Genomic DNA, 25,021 nt, shown 5'->3' on the forward strand with positions numbered 1-25,021 from the left:
CCACCTTGTCTAGGAGCTCGTCAGACCTGGGCATGGGGTAGGCATCAGATACAGTGATGGCATTGAGCTTCCGATAGTCCACTCAGAACCAGATTGACCCGTCCTTTTTGGGGACCAGCACCACCGGTGAGGCCCAAGGGCTGGCAGATGGCTGGATTACCCCCAAAGCCAGCATGTCCCTGACCTCTCTTTCCAGGTCCTGAGCAGTTTTCCCTGTGACGCAGAAGGGGGAGCATCTTATAGGGGAATGTGATCCTGTCTGCACCCAGTGGACAGTCAGATTAGTGCATCCAGGCTGGTTGGAAAACAGCTGTCGGGACAGATGCAGCACCCCCCTGACCTCAGCTTGCTGGGCAGCGGTTAGCTGATCCTAGAGGGGAATTGTTTCCAGGGCGGAACCAGCTTTGCTCCCAGAGAATAGATCTACTAAAGGGTCATCTCCCTGGTCCTCCCAATGTCCGCACACGGCCAACACCATATTCCCCCGGCATAATATGGCTTCATCATATTCACATGGTACACCCGGCGGTGATGTACCCGGTTAGACAGCTCCACCACATAGTTTACCTCATTTAGCTGCTTGACAACCTTGAAAGGGCCTTCCCAGGCAGCCTGTAGTTTGTTTTTCCTCATGGGGATGAGAACCATCACCTGATCCCCGGTGGTGTAGGCGCAGGCCCATGCCGTGCGGTCATACCAGGCCTTCTGCTTCCTCTGGGCTCTGGCTAAATTCTCCCTGGCCAGGCCCATGAACTCAGCAAGTCTCTCTTGGAAGATCAAGACATACTCCACCATGGATTCTCTGTCGGGCGTGGCCTTCCCCTCCCATTCGTCTCTCATCAGGTCCAGGGGCCCCCTTACCTTCTTGCCATATAACAGTTTGAAAGACGAAAACCCAGTAGACTCCTGGGGCACCTCCCTGTACGCGAACAGCAGGTGAGGTAAGTACTTGTCCCAGTCCTGCGGGTGCTGGTTCATAAAGGTTTTCAGCATCATCTTTAGCATCCCATTGAACCTCTCCACCAGCCCATTGGACTGGGGGTGATACACTGAGGCCCCGTTGTGCCAGATCCCACATTTCTCCCACAAGCACCGGAGCAGGGCCGACATGAAGTTGGACCCTTGGTCCATCAAGACTTCCTTGGGGAACCCCACTCGGCTGAAAATGGTCAGCAGCGCATCTGCCACAGTGTCTGCTTCAATGGAAGCTAAGGGCACTGCCTCGGGGTAGCAACATCTACCACCACCAGAATGTATTTCTTCCCCGACTGGGTCATCTTGTTGAGAGGTCCCACTATGTCCATGGCCACCTTCTGGAAAGGCTCCTCTATGATGGGCAAGGGTCTCAAAGACGCTTTCCCCTTGTCCCAGGCTTCCACACCCTCTGACAGGGGTCACAGGATCGGCAATACTGCTGGACAGTGGTAAAGACCCCAGGCCAGTAAAAGTTCTGAAGCAGCCTCTGCCTGGTGCGTTGGATTCCCTGGTGCCCTGAGAGGGGGATGTCATGGGCCAGGTACAGTAGCTTGCGGCAAAACTTCTGGGGGACCACCAGCTGCCTCCTGATCCCCCATGACTCCATTTCCCCTGGGGGAGCCCATTCTCGGTACAGGAACCCCCTCTCCCACAGGAACCTCTCCTGGCAACCTCTCCCCATGGTCTGTATCGCACTGAGGTCGGCCAGTTCCCTTAGCTTCCTCAAGGAGGGATCTTTCTGCAACTCGGCCTGGAACTCAGCGGCTGGGGAAGGGATGGGGACCAGTTCCCTCTCGCTAGCTGGGTCTGAGGCCACAGCCTCTCTGAGCTGTGCCCCTCGGTGCTCCCTCCCCTCCGGGGTAGGGTCCTGCGCCTCGGGCAAGGTACCCTCCCCAAGGTCAGGGCGCAGTGCCCCGCGCCGGCTCTGGCTATGGGTCACAACCAGGACACCCTGGGGTTTGCTTGGCCAGTCCTCCAGGTCCTCTCCCATTAACACCTCACTGGGCAAATGGTGGTGCACCCCCACATCCTTGGGGCCCTCCTTGGCCCCCCATTTCAGGTGTACCCTCGCTATGGGCACCTTGAAGGGGGTCCCGCCCACCCCCGTCAGGGTCAGGTAGGTGTTGGGCATCACCCGATCTGGCGCCACCACCTCGGGCCGGGCCCGCGTCACCTCCACGCCCGTATCCCAGTATCCAATGACCTTCCTCCCATCCACCTCCAGGGGAACAAGGCACTCGCTCTGCAGGGACAGCCCCGCGCCTACCTGTAAATGGAGAACCTTGAGTCCGGGGCATCCAGCCCCCCAGAGGAGCTGGCCTGGGTCCCTCCCCCCTCCGAGCAGTTGATAAGCTGCCAGCCCCCCTTGCCTGGGAAGCCTGCCCCTCATCTGGCTGGGTCCCTACCCAGTTAACCCTGTGTGGGTTCGGTCTGCTCAGTCTGTCCCTGAGCTTGGGGCACTGGGTCCGTATGTGGCCTTTCTGGCCACAGTAATAGCAGCCCATGTCCCGTTCGTCCCCTCGACCGGGTCTGTTGGACCTGATGCTGGATGTTCCCCTTGGGAAGGGGTTCTCCATATTTCCCCTCTGGGAGGTCCCATGGTGACTCTCTCTCTGCATCGTGGCGGGCCTGTTCCTTTGGGACTCCTCCCTGTCAACCCCTGTCTGGCTCTTCACAAACTAATCGGCCAGCCACCCTGCATGTCGCGGGTTCTCTGGCTTTTTGTCCACCAACCATAGCCTCAGGTCGGATGGGCACCGCTCATACAGTTGCTCTAGTATGATCAGTTTAACCAGGTCTTCCTTCGTCTGGGCCCCCTCTGCCCACTTGGTAGCATATCCCTCCATGCGGATGGATAGCTGCAGATATGAGGCCTCAGGGGTTTTACGCTGACTCCGGAACCTTTCCCGATACATCTCAGGAGTCAGCCCAAACTCGCGTAGCAGGGCCTTTTTGAATAGTTCATAGTCCCCTTTCTCTGCCCCTTCCAGTCGGCGGTACAATGCCACGGCCTTGGGGTCCAGTAAGGGGGTGAGAAACCGGAGCCTGTCCGAAGGATCAACCTGGTGCAGTTCGCAGGCCATCTCAAAGGCATCCAGGAAGTCATCCATGTCCTTCCCATCCTTACGCTGGGCCAGGAGGCACTTATCAAAGCTCCGTGCCGTCTGGGGTCCCCCATCACTCACTGCAGCCGGGGGCTCGCTACTCCTCAGCCTGGCCAATCCCAGCTCATGCTGTCTCTGGTTCTCTTCATGCTGCCTCTGTTTCTCCTTCTCCTCCAGCTCATGCTGACGCTGCTTTTCCCGCTCCTCCGGCAGTTCCCGCTGCCTGAGCTCCAACTCTCTCAGTTTTAGCTCCTTCTCCCATTGCAGCCGCCTCAGATCCAGTGATGGGGAGCTCTGCCAGGAGGATCCCTGCTGGCCGCGGGGGTCACAGTGCCCTCAGTATTCGCTGGGCTCCTCCCAGCCCTTCCCCTAGGCATAGGCAGGAGGGGTCTCGGGAAGCCCTCAGCAGCCAGCTGTTCACTCCCCGCTGGGACAGACACTGGTGCCTGCGCTGCATCTGCCAGGTTGCTTCCCTCAGAGACAGGGATCAGTTTGTTTGAGAGATCTCCCTCCTCCAGCTGGGCAATCAGCTGTTCCTTGGTGAGCCTCCCAATGTGCAGCCCCCTCTGCCTGCACAGCTCCACCAGGTCGCTCGCTATACATCTCCTTGCTGGCCACTCGCAGGCCTGTGTGCGCGCCACTCCCCACAGTTTCCAGGGAGAACCCCAAGAGTGCCAGCCCTTCTTGAGGTCACCACCTATTTGCCAGGGTTGAGCTGCAGACTCCTCCGCCCCTGGGGACTGCTCGCTGCAATCCCCAGGGGAACCCTGTTACTGCAAAAGTCCTTCTCGCTGGTCACACGCTCCCAGGGGTAACCGCCCCCCCTAAACCACTCCTCTCTGAGCCTTCAGCATGCCAGGTCATCGTCAATCCCCCTTTGTTTTACTGCTCCCAGTCACTTACTGCAGGAAGTGCTGTCATAGAATCATAGAATATCAGGGTTGGAAGGCACCTCAGGAGGTCATCTAGTCCAACCCCCTGCTCAAAGCAGGACCAATCCCCAATTTTTGCCCCAGATCCCTAAATGGCCCCCTCAAGGATTGAACTCACAACCCTGGGTTTAGCAGGCCAATGCTCAAACCACTGAGCTATCCCTCCCTCCTGTCCATGGGGTGAAGTAGATCCCACCTCTACCACCAGTTGTCACGGAGTGTGCGGGAGTCCGGGCCCTGCACCCCTCTTCCTGGGATTCGCCATGACCCTCAGCAAGCCAGTAAAATGGAAGGTTTATTGGACAATAGGAACACTGTCTAAAACAGAGCTTGTGGGTACAACCAGGACCCCTCAGTCAAGTCCTTCTGGGGGGCAGGGAGCTTAGACCCCAGCCTTGGGGTTCCCTGTGTTCGACTACCCAGCCCCAAACTGAAACCAACCCCCCCCCTCCCCCAGTCTCACTCCTCCTCCCTCCGGCTCCTCCTCCAGTCTTTGTCCAGTTTCCTGGGCAAAGGTGTCACCTGTGTCCAAACCCCTCCCAGCTCAGGTATCCTCACTCCAGTGGAGTCATCCCCTGCTCTCCCCTCCCCCATGCAGACAGTCCCAGCAGAACTAGACGGCATTCCCTGGTCAATCCTCCCCACTCCCTGCTGTGTCACACAGCCCCACCCTCTGCAGAGCTCCCAGCTAAACCTGAAAGGAGGAATTGGAGTTTGACCCCCAGCCAAGTGCTCTCTGTTATCATTGCATCTCTGGCCCCACCCAAGAGCAAAGGGTGAGTGTAGGTTTCTGGGCCATTTTATTACCTATTTGCCTGCGTGCAAAGCAGGGCTCTGGGAGAGCCACAGAGCCAAGGCCTGGCAGGCACTGGGCATTCTGGGAGGCTGGTGAAAATGGGGATTTTTTTTTTTGAGGAAAATTTTCTTTTCATTCAAAAGTTTGCCTGAAATCTTCCAATATTCTGACAAAATGACTCAAAACAAAACAATAATGATTTCAAATAGATTGGAAATTCAATTAAAATCAAATGGAATCAGAATGAATTTTTTTCAAGTTCACTTCTTAGTTTTTTCCTCCTTAAAAGCAAAAAAAAAACATTGATTTTGATTCCACCAGACTGCAATCAAAATGAACATTTTTTGTTGTGAATCATTTTAATGACAATTTTCAAATTAAATGGAATATTTTGGTGAGAATGTTCATATACTTTTGAAAGCCATTTTTCATTACAAACATTTTTCATGAAACTTTCTTGACCAGCTCTAGTTTCCAGCTTCTTTACAGGGCTCTTGTTCAGCCTAATAACACAGGGTAAAATACTGAAAAAGCACCTAAGTCCCACTGGCTTTCAATAGGACACAGATAGATTAAGGGCTAACTGCTCTCAGAGCACCTACCAGTTCAAATCCTGCACTAAAGACACCTGGGGGTGGGGGTGGGATGTGGACATGTGGCCAGAATTGGCTGGAGCACTACACCTGGGCTGTGGGAGAATCAGGATTGATTTCCTGTCTCCGATTTGGGCCAGGGATTTGACCCCATGTCTTGCACCTCCCAGGTGAGTCCCCTAATAACAGGCTGTGGGGTGACTCTGCAGGGATTTGACTCTGGGTGCCCTGACCCCTGGGCTATTGGCTGTAATACAGGGGGAGGGGCTCATCTCTCTGGCTCTGTGCAAGGAAGGGCTGACCGGTTTAGGTGCCTAACTCCAGGGAAGGGTTTACTGCTGAGAATCCCAACTGGAGGGAGGCTGCCGTCCTCCAGCCGGTCAGTCATAAGAATCATAGAATATTAGGGTAGGAAGGGACCTCAGGAGGTCATCTAGTCCAACCCCCTGCTCAAAGCAGGACCAATTCCCAATTTTTGCCCCAGGTCCTTAAATGGCCCCCTCAGGGATTGAGCTCACAAACCGGAGTTTAGCAGGCCAATGCTCAAACCACTGAGCTATCCCTCCCTCCAAACTTGTAGAGAATACACTGATCCTGCCTGCAATCTTTTTGCACAGCAGAGGTATTGATCAGTGTAAAGTGAAGATCACATTTCATATGAGCATCCAAGGCTCAGATCAATGTGAGTGAGGTGCCTAAATCCCTTTGTGTATCTGAAACCTAAACACTGCCCCTTTTCCTCTGCATTTCACTGGCTGGCTTAAGCAGCTGCCTGCTCAGTGTGCTGGCTTCTGAGGGGCCCTTTGGTACGTGCCCAGCTCTGCCCAGACATTGTACGGGGAGCCTGGGTACCCAGCTCAGGGCTGTGACGTCCCCTAGGCAGCAGGGCACCTTGGAGTCAGGCCCTGCAACGCTGTGACTCCAGCCCTAAACTCCTAAATCACTTGAGTGGTTATGAAAACTTAACCACCAGTCAGCACAGTTGGAGGCCCCCCCCCCCCCCCGACCTTCCTGCTGATGAACAGTGTGAGCTCCAGACACACAATAGAAACCAACACACAACACCACACAGGACAGCTCTTAAACCCCCAGAGCTTCCAGGCTTCTGATCAGCAAATCCAGCTCTCCCCAGTCGAGTGGAGCCCAGCCAGGGCCTTTATGGCCTTTCTGTGCAGGGCAATTGCCTGGTGCAAGAACGTATGTTGAAAACATTAACCATTCAGGGTGAAATACTGGCCATACTGAAATCAGTGGGAGGGTTCCCATTGGTCTCTACAGGGGCAGGAATTCAGCCTCAGTGTAGACACGACATGTCATGTGTAACATGGTGTCAGCTGGTTGTGGATAACCCTAGAGTCTTACCCCTGGGCTGTGAGCTCTTTGGGGCAGAGACTGTCTCTGTTCTGTGTCTGTGCAGCGCTCAGCACACTGACTCCTGGTGTTCCCCATGGCTAGCTAACACAATGCTGACCATGGCCGTCCTTTTCCACACCAAGAACAAAACCCTGTTCAGCACAGTGTTCATCACACCAGGCTAGTTATTGCTGTTGTGTATGATTTGCATTACGGTATTGACGAGGATCCCCAGTCGGGGTCAGGGCCCCGCTGTGCCAGGTGCTGTATAGACATGTAACAATGACAGTCCCTGCCCCAGAGTACTCACGGTCTGACTCACCATCACACAGGACACAGCCAGTGGGTGAAATAGACAAACCCTTCTGTGGTGAGCAGGGCCGGTGTAACCACTAGGTGAACTAGGCGGCTGCTTAGGGCACCAAGATTTGGGGGCGCCAAAAAGCAGTGCCCCCCAATTTTTTTTTTGCTTCATCCAAAATGGGATGGGGCGCAGTTTGGTCCTTTCCCCAAGCCGCCTTCCCCGAACCCGGGTCTCCCTCGCTCTCTGTCTCTTCCACACACTACATTGGGCAGCTCTGACCCATTCTGTGCACAGGTTGCCTCATGGCATGCAAGGAGGGTTCATCTTTGTTCCTTTCTTCTGCCAGGGAAAACCTCTGCCTGGAGCAAATAAATCAAGGAGCCGGAATCAGAGGGCTTGGGAATTGCCCCCATGGGAAACTTCCAGCCTCTCTCTGCCGGGGAGAGGTCCGTGGCAAGGCATGGCGGCTCGCACTTTATCACAAGCCCGTGCCCTGGACCCGAGGCAGGGCGCATCTTCTCACGGGCGAGCGGCCCTCCGGCGACCTGCCTTGGTTGCATTTCCCAGGCACTTCCCTTGTCTCTGGGGAGGGAGCGAGGGAGGAAAACGCTAGAGAGGAGAAGGAGGGAAGGAGACACAGCAATGGAGGGAAGCGGGGAGAGGACGCAGGGACAGGGAACGCGGGGAGAAGTGGAGCAGGCAAGGCTGACCCTCCAGGGTGCGCCTCTGTCCGTCCCCCACACCTTCCCTCCCCCTGGCACTCTGCTTCTTTCCATTCCGGTGGCGTTTCTGTCCCCCGCCCGCCTGGAGCTCCCCAATGTGCGAGGAACAGCCTCTCCAAAGCGAGCAAGCCGCTGAGGTCCCTGCGCCTCGCTGTGGGCTTTCCCTCTCTCCGCCAGGGCGCTGTGCTCCATCCGATCCCACTTCGCATCCAGCCCAGCCTCACTGCTGCTGCGGCTGCAATCTTCCCAGGAGGGGTGTGTGTGTGTGTGATTGCCTGCCTGGGCTCCTCACCATGATGACACTTGAATTTGGTGATTTATGTGTAATCAGCAGCACAAGCACTAATCACCACTGCCTCTCCCCGTGACCCCTCTCCCCCTTCACCTCCCGGCTCCCCAGCAGAGCAAAGGTCTCCGGAGAGGCTGCGCTGCAGGGTTCTGAGCGCTCCCTTTGCTACTGCAGCTCTCCGGGGCACAAGGTGGAAGTTTCGCCTAAAGCGCAAAATATCCTTGCACCGGCCCTGACTGAGGGGCTGGGAGGACGAGATAACAAGACAGAAGAGAGAGCGTACCAGGGAAGCAGAGTCTCAGCTGGCCGCGAGCCTAGCCAGCGCCAGCCGGCAGCGCTCAATAGGCCCCATGGCAGAGAAAGGCTCCAAGGGGGGATTTCAAGAAGGGGAAGGTGGTGGCTTTGTGAACATTGATGCGGAGCTGTTCCCGTGCGTGGCAGCAGCATGGGAGAAAGCGCGGAGGTGCTCGAGAGGACAGGCCGACATTCAAGGCTGCCATTGTTGGCAGAGCGTGGGCTGATGGCTTGATGAACTACTAGGTCTGACAGTTAATACGTTATCTAACACCACACATCCCTCCAGCACAGACCAGGCCTGTGCGTTCAGCATCCTGTGCTGGGTTAAACACATGTTCTAACACAAGGTAATGTCCCATCGAGACAAGACTTGAAACGGTCTGAGCCTAGCTAGGCGCAGCTACACCTGATTGCCAGACTGAGAGCTCTTTGGGCCACGGATGGTCTCTCATGGTCTGTATGTGTCACCTGACACAATGGGGCCCTGATCTCAGTTGTGATCTGGGTAGCGCCCAGCACAATTGGGGCCCCGATCTCAGCTGGCGCCTCTAGGTGCTACTGTAATACATGTAATAATAACAACCAGGAAGCACCTTCCATTTAGATCTCTGAGCCAAATGACTGCCCCGCTCCCTCTCCACACACACTTCTGACCTGGCAGCCCCTCCTCCTAGGGGCATCCACAGGGCAGGGCTGTGAGGCCCTTTTGAAGAGGCACCAATTCACCCGTGCGCCCCATCACACCCTCCAGGGAAAGACCACAAGGAACCCCAGAGGGCGACACCATGCAGTGAGGGGATAACGAGCTGAGCAGTGAATCACACCCACCATCAGGGTTTGCCCAGCACTGATGGGAGGAGGGAACAGGCCATGGCAGGGAGACGTGCTCCAGGGGGCAGGAGTGTGAGCACCGCTGAGAGCGAAGGAAATGGGGTAATAACGGGGAGGGACCTACCTTAAGGATTCAGCATGTTCCAGGTGATGCCATGCAGCGAGCCAGGGGTCCTGGCATCACACAGAGCACCCAAGGAACTGAATGAATGTTCTGAGGCAGATGAGGAAATGGGTCCCGGAGCTATGTGTGAACTCTGACCAAGGGAAAGTGAAAGCACCAGGGCATCAGTCAAACATTAACCTGTGCATTACAGCAGAGCTGTTATTTGGCCAGGACCCAGGGCAAGTGTTCGGTTACCTGTGGAGATATGGTGAGTAGAGAGGAGTAAATGTGCCGTTGGGTTTCCCATTCATCCTCCCATCACTCGGGAGGCCCAGTGCAGCTCAGAACTAAGTGCTGATACTCCCCTGCCCCTGGATCTTCTCCGTACTCCCATCCCATCCCCTTTCCCCACCATCAATCTGCCCTTCCTGTCCCAGCCTGTGCAGCACTGTGGGGGCATTAGCAGCCTGTGTCATGTACAGAAAACAGCAACCCAAGGGTCTAAAGTTCAGTGCAAAGCAATGCAAGCGGCTTCAGTGTGGAATAGGAGGTGCAGGGTAGAACAGCCCCAATGACTTCTAAGGAGGAATTGTTGTGACGGTGGGAACAAGTGCTTTAACTAGGCGTCATCAGTAGGGTTTGAACTCAAGATCTGCCACGGCATAGCACAGGCCTCTGCCACTTGAGCTCTGTTAGCACTTCTTATCTGCTTATCATTTGGATAACCCTGGTTGAGTGGGATGCAGCGATTGAACCTGAGCCCTATACAGCAAAATACCTGTTACTATCACCTGGCGAAAGGGAGAAGTTGCTAGCTTCCTGCCTGTAGCCACCCCAGAAACCTAATTCCTGTTCTCATAAGTATAGGAGCCCAGCTGGGCTAGCGGGGGTTACACCTGGGACCTGATCCAGCTCGTCTTGTGTGAGAGCCTGCTTAGAACTCGCTGGCTGTGCCATTCTGGGCATTTGTTGTGATCCAGACACACCCCGCCCAAAGCAAATGGGAGTGTTGGCCCAGTGACCAGCTCATTGCTGGGAAGGAAGGCTGGGTGGGGATGAAACATCTGAACCATCCAGTGAGGCTCCTGCAGGAACTCCCCTGTCTCTGAGACTCAGCCAGCAACAGCATTGGGATCTCCATGGCTCTGGGTTCTGGACAGCACACAGCCCAGACAGTGAGCATCTCGCCGGGCCCATGTACACCTGCCCCGATTCACATTTGCCCCCAGAACAATTCAAGGCTCCTCCCAAGCGTCCCTGGGAATCACAGCATCCTCCCAGCTGGAGGGTAAAAGCTCCACAGCCTGTCTGGCCAATTCCTGTTAACCCCTAAGAGGCTGCAGGGGCCTCATGCAGGACAAAGGGCAGGATGGCAGATGACAGATTCCAATAATGAGGACGTAAACATGATGCACTCTGGGGCAGGTGGAAGAAGGTTTTTTCCTGAGGAAAACTGAAATGAATTTCCATTGAAACTTTCAACAAGAAAATTGTAACTGAAGTGGGGGAAAACTTTTCAGCTGAAAACCTCAAATAATGAAAAATTTGGAGGGGTGTGTGTGTGTGGACGAGGGTTGGTTTTGCAATGAACACTTGAAAATGTCCAAGGAAAGCAGACACTTTACTCTCTCTCTCTCTCATATTTAGTGAAAATCTAGTCTTCTATCAAAAAAGGTCTTGATGTAAAATTTTCAGCTGACCCTGATAAGAAACTGGGAAGCTCTGGGGGTTTAAGTAAACCGTATTAAACCCCTGTGTGGATGCCCTTATTCAGAATTAAAGTCAGCTTAATTTGATTTAGCTCTATCCAGGTGCTCCAATCACCCTCAGCCCTAAACCCTGGAAATGGTTCAGGCACAAAATCTGGGTATTTTGGTCTTCCCACTCCTGGGGCTCCCCGATGCATGTCTTCCTCTTCTCTGCTGTTATCTGTCATTTTCCTTCCCTGCTAGCGGCTGACCCCAGCGCTGTCCCCAGTGTTGCAGGACTGTGGCTCTCCTGGTTGGTGGGGTGGCCCAAGCAGGCAGAGTGCCTGGAATGATGACGCAGGCACAGCTCAATAACAGCAGCAGAGGTGTCTCTTGCTGGGCGAGGGGACAGAGGCAGCTCCCCTCCTGCTGCTGGTGCTGCTGACTCCAAAACCACTTTCACTTTCCCTAGGCAGCAAAGGAAACACTCTCTCCCCTGCCCATCCTTTCAGGGTTACTTCCTTACTGGAGGGGGCCATCCCCTCTGGGAGCAACAACATCCTTAGGAGCTGTCTGTGAATGTGCCCCATACACAGATCCAGCCAGCAAAGTAATTCAGGTGCAGTATTTTGGTGATTCACACTATAATTTATAGATTATCATAACATTTAAGTACAAAACCTGTTTTAAAATGGGCTCTTCACTTTATGAATCAGATAAACCCAGACTGCTCTGATTATTTACATTATAGTAGCACCTTGAACCCCAGTCACAGACCAGGACCCCATTGTGCTAGGTGCTGTACAAACCCAGAACATAAAAACAGTCACCCACCATGTAGCTCAGCAGCAGTATTTGAACACTTACATGTCAAATGCACAATTTAGGCCCTTTTTAATCCAGGCCAGCTAATGGAGAAGAACGTGACAAACACCTTCACAATGGGTTACACAAGTATTCACTTGTCAGCAATAGAATATTGGTGATCAGGAATCACAGCTTCTACCCCTAGATCTGGGAGAGAAGTGTGGCATAGAGTGGTTAGAAGTAGGCCACTTCAAACTGGGTTAGTCACTCTGAAAGGTGGTGTGGCGTACCAGTCACTCAGGGTGAGTCTACACTACAAAATTAGGTTGAATTTATAGAAGTTGATTTTTTAGAAAGTGATTTTATACAGTTGATTGTGTGTGTCCCCACTAAGCGCATTAAGTCGGTGGAGTGCATCCACACTACCGAGGCTAGCATCGACTTTCGGAGCTGTCAAGGTTCCTTCCCCACTTTGAACCCTAGGGTACAGATGTGGGGACCTGCATGAAAACCTCCTAAACTTACTTTTACCAGCTTAGGTTAAAACTTCCCCAAGGTACAAACTATTTTACCCTTGGACTTCCACTGCCACCACCAAATGTTTATCGGGGTTACTGGGAAAGCGTTGTTTGGAAACGTCTTTCCCCCCCAAATCCTCCCAACCCTTGCACCCCACTTCCTGGGGAAGATTTGGAAAAAATCCTCACCAATTTGCATAGGTGACCACAGACCCAAGCCCTTGGATCTTAGAACAATGAAAAAAGCATTCAGTTCTTGAAAAGAAACATTTTAATAGAAGAAACAGTAAAAAGAAAAGGACCACCTCTGTAAGATCAGGATGGTAAATACCTTACAGGGTAATTAGATTCAAAACATAGAGAATCCCTCTAGGCAAAACCTTAGGTTACAAAAAGACACACAGACAGGAATATTCATTCTATTCAGCACAACTTATTTTCTCAGCCATTTAAAGAAATCAGAATCTAATGCATATCTAGCTAGATTACTTACTTAGTTCTAAGACTCCATTCCTGTTCTGTCCCCGGAAAAAGCATCACACAGAGAGACACAGACCCTTTGATGTTCTCCCTCCTCCCAGCTTTTGAAAGTATCTTGTCTCCTCATTGGTCATTTTGGTCAGGTGCCAGCGAGGTTATCCTAGCTTCTTAACCCTTTACAGGTGAAAGGATTTTTCCTCTGGCCAGGACGCCAGTACTTATATCTTTGAATACAAAAATGATACATGCAAACAGATAGCATAATCCTAACCAGCAAACCATAACCTCACCTTAGACACCTTATTTGACCCCCTTTATACAGGATTTGGTGCCACTATAGGACCTTGGTTGCAACAATGTTCTATACGGTCCCAGTTCAAGTCAATAACGTCACACCTCAGCTTCCCCAAATCATTTGCATCAGCAAACCAACCCGTCATCTCCCGAGGACACAGCTGGTGCCAAGGCCTGGTGCTGCCCTCTGCCCAGGGCGGGGTCACCCCCGCGGTGAACTGCCAGCGACACTGGAGAGGGGCGATAGGGTCTGGGCTGCTGAATCTGTCGCTGGCTCTTGTGAGGCCTTTGCACAGAATCCTGGTGCAGCCTGAGCAAACTGGGGCAAGAGTGACCCAGTGCTGGGGGAAAGGGAGGAACCTCCCCAACAACCTCCCATCAGGAGAACATGCCCCCCTGCAGCATGATCCCCCCTGTTAGATGTAGGCCTCTGGGAGCTCGCACGGGGTCCCCGTTACACAGCAGCTGCTCTGTGTCTAGTGCTGGCACTGCAGTCCCACACGCTGCTTTGCTCACGGCCATCACCATGTCCCTTTCCATGTTTCAGGGCCGGTCATGTTGTCCATCGCCATCTGGGCCACTTGCTGCACCCTGGTTTTGCTGCTCCTGCTGTATGCGCCAGTCATCATCTTCATGCTGGAGAAACGGGACCTGCCCCAGCCTGCAGGGCTGGAGGAGACTCGTGGGGGGAGCATCTGCATTTTGCAGAGGGGGAGGGGGAGCAATGGGGGATCCCCACTGACCAGCTGTGAGCAGGAGGGAGGGTGGGGAGAGGGCTGGGCAGATACCAGTGACCAGCTCTGAGCAGGTGTTAGGCAGATACCGTTGGTCAGTGCTGCAGAATAGGCCCCTGCGGTAACAGCTTTTGCGCAGGTAACTCCTCCAGCCTCCTTCAGTCCCCTCCCTTCCCCCATCAGGGATGTTGTCAGTCACTGACTAGGGTTGCCAACTTTCTATTGGTTGAAAACCGGACCCCGGAGGCCTCATCCCTGCCCACCTTTTCCCCCAAGGCCCTGCCCCTTCTCTGCCTCTTTCTAGGCTCTGCCCCCCGCTTGCTCCTCTCCCACCTCCCCCCATCACTCTCTGCTCTCCCTCCATTCCTCCTCTCTGGATTGTCTCCTGTCCCGCTGGGCTCCCTCTGTTCCAGGGCTGGTCTGGGACCTGCTGCAGCCTGATGCAGGGGCTGTCTGCAGGTAGGAGGCAGCACCGGCTAAGCAGGGACTGGCGTGGGTTGACGACCCGGTGCCTCGCCCTCTCTCCCAGTAACAGGACCTTCAGGGTCTGATCAGTACCCCTGACCAGACACTGCTAGGTCCCCTTTTTGACCGGACATTCTGGAGAATAACTGGGCACCTGGCATTGGCAACCCCCTGCCCTGCAACCTGCAGACCTCAGCTCACTCCCAGTCAGATCAGGGCCACGCTGAGCTCTGTCAGATTTTAGCACTGCCATGAACTGTCTCAGCCAGACAGCCCAGCCCAGCTCCTTCCTTCTGTACAAATAATCCCTCCTGCAAACGGACTGTAAATTTAGAGGAGGAGGATGAGCTAAATGATTAAGGCACCATGGTTAAGGCACCTAGGAGATTGGAGTTCAATTTCCAGCTCTGCTATAGAGCCCTTGGGCCTGTCACTTCCTCCATCTGGAACTCAGCTCCCCTTCTTTAAAATGGGGATAATAATTCTGCCTTGTGTCAGGGAAGAATTTTCAAAGCCCCTAAAGGATTTAGGAGCACAAATGCATGACTGTGCTCTGTGCCTGCTGCCTTGTGCTCCTAAGTCCCTCAGGTGCTTTTGAAAATTCTCCCTTAGTCTGTGAACTCTTCCAGCCGGGGACTGTCTCTCACTAAGGGTTTGTCTGCACAAGGAAATTGACCAGCAGAACTATACTGTAAATAATTACTGCAATTATCTCTGGATAACTCCCTGTGGGGACACCCTTGGGGACACCCCAAGAATTAGAGAGCCTTGGTCAGGGTTAATTTAAACCATTTTCACCACGAGGTAAACTGGAAAAAAACCCTCATACACTGGAGCAATACTAAGAGAGTCCCCACCGGGGGTTATCCCAGGATAGCTGTAGTGATTTAGCTAGACCAGTATAGTTCTGATGGTCAATTTCTCCATGCAGAATCAATTAGTGTCCCTGCAGCAGCCAGCACAAAGGGGCCTGACCATGGTTGGGGTCTCCAGGGGCTGCTGTAACCTATATAATCACAGGAAATTGCAGTCGGGGGTCGGTGGACAAGAGCTAAGGAACGAGGTCTCTGTTTCTGATTTGATTTTCTGTACTGTGGATAAATTGTAAAGTCAGTGGCTTGACCACACTCTGATTCATTATGAAATGTATTCAACAGCCCAAATAACCAATACCAGTCAGGTTTATTGGTCTAAGCCAACAATGATAAGGTTCAATAAGATACCAGTCTCAGGGAAGCCCTCTTGTGCAGCGTTGCTACATTCCCCTTATACAAAAGGTGAGCTCCCCAAGTTACACCCCTAAAGCTATCTTTTCATAACCTACCTGTTTAAAGGTACAAGGTGCTGTGTATGTCATCTGAGACTAGATTTAACCCATCAGCTTTCTACCTTGTTTTTCTGGTACCATGGTGTACCCCTTATTTCTTTGTCCTGAATACACAGTACCAAAGGGCGTGACAGCAACAGTTAGGTCTGTACTAGGCTGGGACATTCATATGTCTTGCCCTCTTCCTTTGACATTTGAATACAGATCTGTAAGAGTAACTCCCTGTCTGTTGCTATGATAAAACACTTGTATCCTGGTCCTGACAGTTTTCCTATTTATAAGCCAAAGCTTACTTCAGCAAATGCAAGATGTGATAGGATACTTAGCACAAGTGACCAGGACTATAATAAAGGTGTAGATCAACTTAGGCTATATAATTGCTCTAATATTTGTGCTTAATACTATTTGTGCTTAATGCATATATATATGGTGAGGATAATACATGTTATTAATATGAGAGATACAGATGCTAGCCAGCATATATTGGTCAACAGTACCCTACTCGGGTATTCTTCTGTCTCCAGGGGATGCTTGGGATTCAGATATTAGACTGTGAGCTCTTTGGGCAGGGGCTGTCATTTGCTCTCTTTGTACAGCACCCAGCTGGTCTCTAGGTGCTACCACAATAGAAATGTTAAATCAGAGAATGCAGAGTGTCTGAGTGAAAGGTCCCGTCTCCTGTTAATTATTTGGGTTTCTCTTGTTAGTTTCCTTGGTTTTTATTTTCAGATCAGTGTAAAATTCCCATCAGGGGAGTCACAGTATTACAGGCCAGAGAACAATGACGGGGGCTAATCTGTGGGTGGTTGTGGGAGCGTTTCCCACCACTAGAAGGGCACATGTCTCCTTGTATTTCTCACGTCTATACAGGGTCTTCAATGATGTGCACTTGGCTGCATTTCACACCTGGGAATGTCAGTGGTGCTGCCAGGGTTCCACGGTGGAGTTTATAGACAATGTACAATTCTTAAAGTAGGGGAACAGAGATAACAAGAAACCCCTGGAAATATTTCATCTCTGACCCCTGCAACTTTGTCCCGGTGAAGGCACCTTCCCATCCACTAGATGGGCACTTTGCACCAGTCTCATTGGAAAACTCCATCTTACCTGTGTTGGTCCAATAAAAGATATTACCTCCCCAACCTTGGCTCGCTATTTTTTTTAATCACCCATTAATGCCGCCATCTACTGACCAAAGCTATAATTGCAACTGTGAAAATTTGTCATCATTTTTGTCTCTACACCAGAGTTTCATGAACTTCTCCATCTTGAGGAGCTGACTGCAACACACACTGTCTAGCAGACGCCTCCCCTGCCATTAGCACCCGCGTAACATCCCCATGGCCACCCTCACAACAGCTTCTCCGGAAATTCAGCATTAGGAAAAGGCTGATTTCTCAACAGGAAAATTTCTCTCTCCTCTCTCTGATTCTGTTCCCCTAAGTTCTGACCCCATCCTGACACCCCCCACCCAGGGGGGAATCTCATGCCAGCTTCAGCTAAAAACAGAGATCAGGGAGCCAGGACTTCAACCCTCCAGTGTCAGCCAAAAATGAAATGGGATATGTGGCCTTTCCAATAGAGGGGACTCAGGCTCTGATCCAGTCCCAGGTTGGGGGAACTGGCTGGCCCAGTGGGATATGGAATGAGACACAAATTTTACAATCAATACCCCAAACAGTCCATCACTGATTAAAGATTATAACTCAAGTTTTGTTTCATTAAATCTCACTCAAAACCACAGTATATGCATCATCCCTTCCATTATCAAAACACAAATGTCTTTTACACAACCCTAGCTATGGTGTAACTACCACTGCATCATAATCCAGACAGATTCCAACCCCAGCTATATTTTGCTTCCATGGCCAATGGTGTCAGTTCTGTGCACTGACATGTCATGAGACTTCCCATTGCAGATGGTGGGAAGAAAGATCTTGGGACTAACACCCAGTGCTTGGTGGATTCCTGGGTTCTATTCCCAGCTATGGCACTAACTCACCATGTGAGCTTTGGTAAGTCCCCTCCTGTCTGGGTTCCTCAGTTTGCCCTTCTAAAGCCAGGACAAATAACATGTGTGTGTTAGCAACCAGTGCAAATCTGAAAGCAGACATGAAAATGAAAACACACCAGTGTGTGCACAGACCCAGTGTCTGACCCTACAATAACAAAGCAGCATGTGCATGCAGCCCCAGCATCTGAAAGACAACCACAATATAAACAAGCCAGTGTACAGAAGAAGCAACATTATTGCAAAAAATAAAATAAAACATCTTATAACCCAGCACTGACATTGCCAAACACACCAAGTGTAAAACCAATAGAAAAATGATTTAAAAATCCAGTCTGCTCACCTCGCTGCCTCTGTTCCCGCTCATGGGTCTAGATCGCAGCTCCCAGGAATTCCCTGACATCTCGGGTTCAAGGGCCCAGGCTTCTGCTCAGGGCACAGACTCTGGGATGGGGCGTGGCCTCCTTTTCTCCAACAGCACATTCAGGGTGTGTCCACTGCTGTGACTGCCCCTGCTCCCCTCAGTCACATGTCACAGTGTGGGGATCCTGACGTGAGGGGCACCGATTGGGATTGCTCCCTCCCACACTATAGGTGGATTCAGCTTCTCACTCACTCTGCTCTAGGAGAAACAGGGGGCCTTTTGGGGCCGAAACCCACACACTGCACCTTATCCCAACAGTGGGGTTTATAAAAAAAAAATCTCAACCCCCTGAGGGATGAATTTGGGGGAGACAAGCAGTTTCTGTTCTGGGACAGAGTTCGGGAAATAAAGCAGAGAAATACAGGGAGGTCTCCCCACAACAGTGAAGTTACCTCCCCTGCCCCATAGAACAGGGTCACCCCACTTGGGAGTTCCACTCTGAACAAGGCAGCAATTTACACATGGAAACAACTGGGGATTCTCATTCCACTTCACTGTTATTATTAACAACAAACCCAACATTCATGAGCAACCCTACAATAATAATCAAGTGTGACCCCAGCATTCACAAGCAACTAAGCAGCAGAAGTGGTTCCCAGAGCTCACAAAAAGACGCAATGATAACAAACCAGTATGCATGCAGTCCCAACGTATGAGTAGCCTCAGTACTTATTGACAACCCTACAATAACAATCCCACATGGAAAGTGTCCCAGGAGTGCTCATGGATGAACCTACAAAAATAAATCAAAATGGAACCCCAGTAGTCACAAACCTTGAAAAAAAACACTTTATGGGGAGTCCTGGCTCTTGCAAACAACCCTACAGCAACAAACTGTTTGTGTTTTCCCAAGTAGAGCTGGGCGAAAATTTCTGGACGAATAGTTTACTCACCGAGCAATGCAGTTGTGGCCAATGCAAAACTATTCATGAATTTGACCTGATTAGTTTTCACCGGACAAAGGTTTTGAATATGTTGTTCAGGCTGCTTCAGAAGTGTGTGTTTGACCCCTAAATAGCAGCCGTGATGTTGCACTCTATATGATTTTATGAAAGTATGCTAGTGGGTGTGAATATAATGTAACTGGAATATGCTTCATGCAAAAGGTCTCTTGTAAGGTATCATTACAAAGCGTATAATCTACTGAGTGTAGGTTTCAGAGTAGCAGCCGTGTTAGTCTGCATTCGCAAAAAGAAAAGGAGTACTTGTGGCACCTTAGAGACTAACCAATTTATTTGAGCATAAGCTTTCGTGAGCTACAGCTCCGATGAAGTGAGTTATAGCTCATGAAAGCTTATGCTCAAATAAATTGGTTAGTCTCTAAGGTGCCACGAGTACTCCTTTTCTTTCTACTGAGTGTAGTCATCCTATTTGTATAAATGTATCACTCTTGTATCTGGAACTAGAAATATGAAATATAACCCTGAGGTCCTATTGTAGTTATGCAAAATGTGGGCCATTAATGGTTTGGAATCTTGATGGCTCCCATCAACAAGGACAACTGACTGAGGATGGTTCTGTTTGCTTGCAGGCCTTCCTGTGGGTCAGGCTGGGAGGAATGAGAGCTTGGAGTTTTACAGTGACGTGATCATGTCACCTGAACTGGAATCCATCTTTAACCTTGTGCTTTTCCATTTAGAAGGAGGGGTGGGAACCCAGAGAGGGACAAAGGATTCCTGCCTTATGCAAAAGATATATAAGGGGGTGGAACAGAACAAAAGGGGCTGCAATCATGAGAAATCCCCTAGCTACCACCTGAGCTGGAACAAGGACTGTACCGGGGAAAGGACTGTGCCCAGACTAGGAGGGCGTCCAGTCTGTGATAGAAGCTTATTGAAACATCTGAGGGTGAGCTTTTATCTCTATTCTGTTTTCTTACTATATTTAGTTTAGGTTTAGACTTGTGAGTTTTATTTTATTTTGCTTGGTAATTCACTTTGTTCTGTCTGTTATTACTTGGAACCACTTAAATCCTACTTTTTGTATTTAATAAAATCACTTTTTACTTATTAATTAACCCAGAGCATGTATTAATACCTGGGGGGCAAACACAGCTGTGCATATCTCTCTATCAGTGTTATAGAGGGTGAGCGATTTATGAGTTTAACCTGTATAAGCTTTATACAGGGTAAAACGGATTTATTTGGGGTTTGGACACCATTGGGAGCTGGGCATCTGAGTGTTGGAGACAGGAACACTCTTTAAGATGTTTTCAGTTAAGCCTGCAGCTTGTGTGGGACGTCGTTCAGGTCTGGGTCTGTGTTTGTAGCAGGCTAGCATGTCTGGCACAACCAGACACAGTTCTGAAGTCTCAAGCTGCCAAGGAAAACGGGCTTAGAGGTAGTCCCAGCACATCAGTTGACAGTTCCCAAGGGGTTTTCTGTGATCCAACCCATCACAGCACCTAACAATTTGCTATTCCTTGGGCCAAACAGCACGAGCATGACTCTCCAGCCTGGGGATTAAGGCACTCAGGAGATAGGAGACACTGACTCAAATCTTCTCTCTTCCTCATTCAGAGGAGGGATTTGAATCCATAGCTCCAACGGCCCAGGTGAGCTCCTCAATTCCCAGCCTATCAAATCATTCTCGCTCACACTTTGGCCCTATTAATATTTAAGTAGTTATGTAAAGTGGAACAGTCTCCACAGGAGAGCAGCCCAGCCCAGAATGGCCTGTGCCCTATGGGTGAGGATGCTCATGCTAAGTTCAAGACTTTGCTCCAAACTGGGGTTGCAGATGTGGGTCTCCCACATTCCAGGCAAGTTCCTTCACCCCGGGAGAAAGGTTTGGAGGGGCAGACACTGTTAGGAAGCTGCCCTGAGTGAAAAGTTTTCTATGACCTGAAACAGACTTTCCTGATTTATTGACAAATTCCAAAACTGTTAGGAACCGACCTGGATACCTGCTTTGAGTTTTCAGTTTGCTACCAGACCAAATATCAATTATTCACCCAGCTCCACCCACAAGTGACCTGCAATAACACACAGATGCAGTGACTTCACAGAGGCCTGTAAACCCAGCACCAATGTCTGCAAAATACACCAATCAGAAATGGATAAAACCCGCAGACACTGACCCCGGCGCGGCTGCTCAGCTCCAGGACATGCCTACAGCCTTCGGGTGCGGGTCATAGAATCACAGAATATCAGGGTTGGAAGGGACCTCAGGAGGTCATCTAGTCCAACCCCCTGCTCAAAGCAGGACCAATCCCCAACTAAATCATCCCAGCCAGTGCTTTGTCAAGCCTGACCTTAAAAACTTCTAAGGAAGGAGATTCCACCACCTCCCTAGGTAACGCATTCCAGTGTTTCACCACCCTCCTAGTGAAAAAGTTTTTCCTAATATCCAACCTAAACCTCCCCCACTGCAACTTGAGACCATTACTCCTTGTCCTGTCATCTGCTATCACTGAGAATAGTCTAGATCCATCCTCTTTGGAACCCCCTTTCAGGTAGTTGAAAGCAGCTATCAAATCCCCCCTCATTCTTCTCTTCCGCAGACTAAACAATCCCAGTTCCCTCAGCCTCTCCTCATAACTCATGTGTTCCAGTCCCTTAATCATTTTTGTTGCCCTCCGCTGGACGTTTTCCAATTTTTCCACATCCTTCTTGTAGTGTGGGGCCCAAAACTGGACACAGTACTCCAGATGAGGCCTCACCAATGTCGAATAGAGGGGAACGATCACGTCCCTCGATCTGCTGGCAATGCCCCTACTTATACAGCCCAAAATGCCATTGGCCTTCTTGGCAACAAGGGCACACTGTTGACTCATATCCAGCTTCTCGTCCACTGTCACCCCTAGGTCCTTTTCTGCAGAACTGCTGCCTAGCCATTTGGTCCCTAGTCTGCAGCGGTGCATGGGATTCTTCCGTCCTAAGTGCAGGACTCTGCACTTGTCCTTGTTGAAACTCATCAGATTTCTTTTGGCCCAATCCTCTAATTTTTCTAGGTCCCTCTGTATCCTATCCCTACCCTCCAGCATATCTACCACTCCTCCCAGTTTAGTGTCATCTGCAAACTTGCTGAGGGTGCAATCCACGCCATCCTCCAGATCATTAATGAAGATATTGAACAAAACCGGCCCCAGGACCGACCCTTGGGGCACTCCACTTGATACCGGCTGCCAACTGGACATGGAGCCATTGATCACTACCCATGGAGCCCGACAATCTAGCCAACTTTCTACCCACCTTATAGTCCATTCATCCAGCCCATACTTCTTTAACTTGCTGGCAAGAATACTGTGGGAGACTGTGTCAAAAGCTTTGCTAAACTCAAGGAACAACACATCCACTGCTTTCCCCTCATCCACAGAGCCAGTTATCTCGTCATAGAAGGCAATTAGATTAGTCAGGCATGACTTGTCTTTGGTGAATCCATGCTGACTGTTCCTGATCACTTTCCTCTCCTCTAAGTGCTTCAGAATTGATTCCTTGAGGACTTGCTCCATGATTTTTCCAGGGACTGAGGTGAGGCTGACTGGCCTGTAGTTCCCAGGATCCTCCTTCTTCCCTTTTTTAAAGATGGGCACTACATTAGCCTTTTTCCAGTCGTCCGGGACCTCCCCCGATCGCCATGAGTTTTCAAAGATAATGGCCAATGGCTCTGCAATCACATCCGCCAACTCCTCTAGCACTCTCGGATGTAGCGCATCCGGCCCCATGGACTTGTGCTCGTCCAGCTTTTCTAAATAGTACCGAACCACTTCTTTCTCCACAGAGGGCTGGTCACCTCCTCCCCATGCTGTGCTGCCCAGTGCAGCAGTCTGGGAGCTGACCTTGTTCGTGAAGACAGAGGCAAAAAAAAGCATTGAGTACATTAGCTTTTTCCACATTCTCTGTCACTAGGTTGCCTCCCTCATTCTGTAAGGGGCCCACATTTTCCTTGACTTTCTTCTTGTTGCTAACATACCTGAAGAAACCCTTCTTGTTACTCTTAACATCTCTTGCTAGCTGCAACTCCAGGTGTGATTTGGCCTTCCTGATTTCCCTCCTGCATGCCCGAGCAATATTTTTATACTCTTCCCTGGTCATTTGTCCAATCTTCCACTTCTTGTAAGCTTCTTTTTTGTGTTCAAGATGAGGAAGGATTTCACTGTTAAGAAGGTGACCTCCTCTGAAGTCAGAGTAGGGTGTGGGTGAGGAGGGGTCTCCGCCGTACGGCTCCCAGTGGCTTCCCCTGGCCTTTTGGGGTCCCTTGGGGTCCCAGCATATCCTATGTGATATGAGGGATCACCTGACAGAGCCGCCCCTTCCCTGTCAATTAATCCCTGCCCCACGACAGGGAGAGCTGGGAAAGACGGGGGCATGAATTATGCTCTAAGGAGCAGAGTTATGTGTGTGTTGGGGGGGAGACCCACAGTCACCCAGGGACAAAAAGGGCAACTCCCCTGGGCCCTGTCTGGGCTCCCACTGCCCTGTTTCTATCCTGCTCCTCTCCCCTCCTCCATCCTGTTTCTATCCCCTGTCCTCCTTTCCCATCTCCAGCCCCTTCCCTTCTCCTCCCCAACCCCATTTCTACCCCCGTTCCCTCTGACCAGTCCCTTCCATCCATCCCATTGGCCCCCTCGTATCTGAGGGCTTTTTCGGACATCCTCCCTCACGTGACAGTTGGGCTTCCCCCAACGCCCCGGGTGACAGTTGGCTGTTCCCCCCCTTGACGGTCCTGTCACTGAGTCTGCTCGCCAGGCCCCTCCCCCCACAGGCGTTTCCCAAGTAGCTGCAGGTGGCTCCGGCCCATCCCCTGAGCTCACTGCACCCAGGGCTGGAGGGTTCGGCCCGTCCCAGCAGGGCCCCGCCAGGCTCCAGCAAGTCTCCAGCCCACAGAGCAAAAGGGCCACGTGGCCCCTGACTGTTTGCTCCCCTAGTGATGTCACCGCACCCTGAAACGCAAACACGGGGGTTATGCTGGCATTGCTCAGCCGCGGCCAGACGCCCGAGCGAGCGTGGGGAAGAGACGGGCTCTGCCTGCTGAGGCTCCAGCGCTGGAGAGGCACCAGGCAAAATTCCCACCTTTGTGAGCCGGCCTGGAGTCCAGCTGGCCCAGGGACTGTGGGGTCCCCAGTTTGTTGGGTGTGTCTGGGTTTTATTAGCCAGACAAGGCAGGTGAGGTCAAAGCTGCTATTGGACCAACTTCTGCTGGTGAGAGAGACACGATTTCGAGCTACACGGCTCTGCTACCTTGGGACCTACACGGCTACAACAACACTGCAGATAACAATTCATTTTACAATAAGACCTGCTGGGGTAGTGAGGGCCTGAAGAGGAAAGGGCCAGTTGCCGCCACTGTGAAAGGAAAGGCTGGTTATTAGCAAAACTGGGATTGAAACCTATCCAAGCAGAATACAAGGGATCAGCCTTAACGCCTTGGCCACCTCTTCACCCTGTGGTGTTTCTTTCATATCAGCTGTCATTTACTCAGCAGAGTCTAGGCACCCAAGCGAATGTAGGGAAGAAATCACAGGCCTGGCCTGCCAAGATACCCAGCTCACAGCTGTACCATGCACGATGGCTGAGTGGCTACGGTTGTGGGCTACAAATTAATTGTGTGCTGCACACGTGTGTTTGAATAACCTTGGTTGTTGGCCATCTGTTCTCCTTTCGGTGGAGGCACCTACTGGCTCTTTCTTCCATGCTTCTTCCACCCAGTCCCCAAAAGAAGAAAAGCTCCCCACAAACTGGCTGCCAGAGCACTTCCTACACCAGCTAGGACTCAAATTCAGTTTACAATTATGCAACTTATGCATGAAGTCTCTACACCACTAGTCTGCTTGTAGGTGTTAGGATACAGATATTCAGGCCTGTCTGTAAAGGCCTATGCTCTAAGAATTTAGGTGTATTCTTATCACTTGGCTAGTTAGAGGTATAAAAGAAAGAATCAAAATCACTGTCTGCCAGTGTAAGGTCCTTCTCTTACTGTGACAGTCTGAGGCCCTGTTCTTAGGCTAAGGCCTTTGGCTAAGCAACAG

At 51.2% G+C, this 25,021-nt stretch overlaps 2 protein-coding genes across 2 annotated transcripts in view; both read right to left on the bottom strand.

The window, feature by feature from the left end:
• The window catches only part of LOC122463701 (butyrophilin subfamily 3 member A2-like), a 130,714-nt gene extending 117,850 nt beyond the window's left edge, over window positions 1–12,864 (bottom strand). The window contains exons 1-2 of the mRNA XM_043534882.1: window positions 12,810–12,864; window positions 9,322–9,558 (exon numbers count right to left, since the gene is read on the bottom strand). The gene's annotated coding sequence lies outside the window, so the exon portion shown is untranslated. The remainder of the gene's footprint in view (window positions 1–9,321; window positions 9,559–12,809) is intronic.
• LOC102936082 (butyrophilin subfamily 3 member A2) overlaps window positions 1–25,021 on the bottom strand; it is a 254,758-nt gene that overhangs the window by 39,963 nt on the left and 189,774 nt on the right. The gene's annotated exons all lie outside the window — the stretch shown is intronic.

The sequence above is a fragment of the Chelonia mydas genome, chromosome 23, assembly GCF_015237465.2.
Source record: "Chelonia mydas isolate rCheMyd1 chromosome 23, rCheMyd1.pri.v2, whole genome shotgun sequence".
NCBI classification, from domain to species: Eukaryota; Metazoa; Chordata; order Testudines; family Cheloniidae; genus Chelonia; species Chelonia mydas.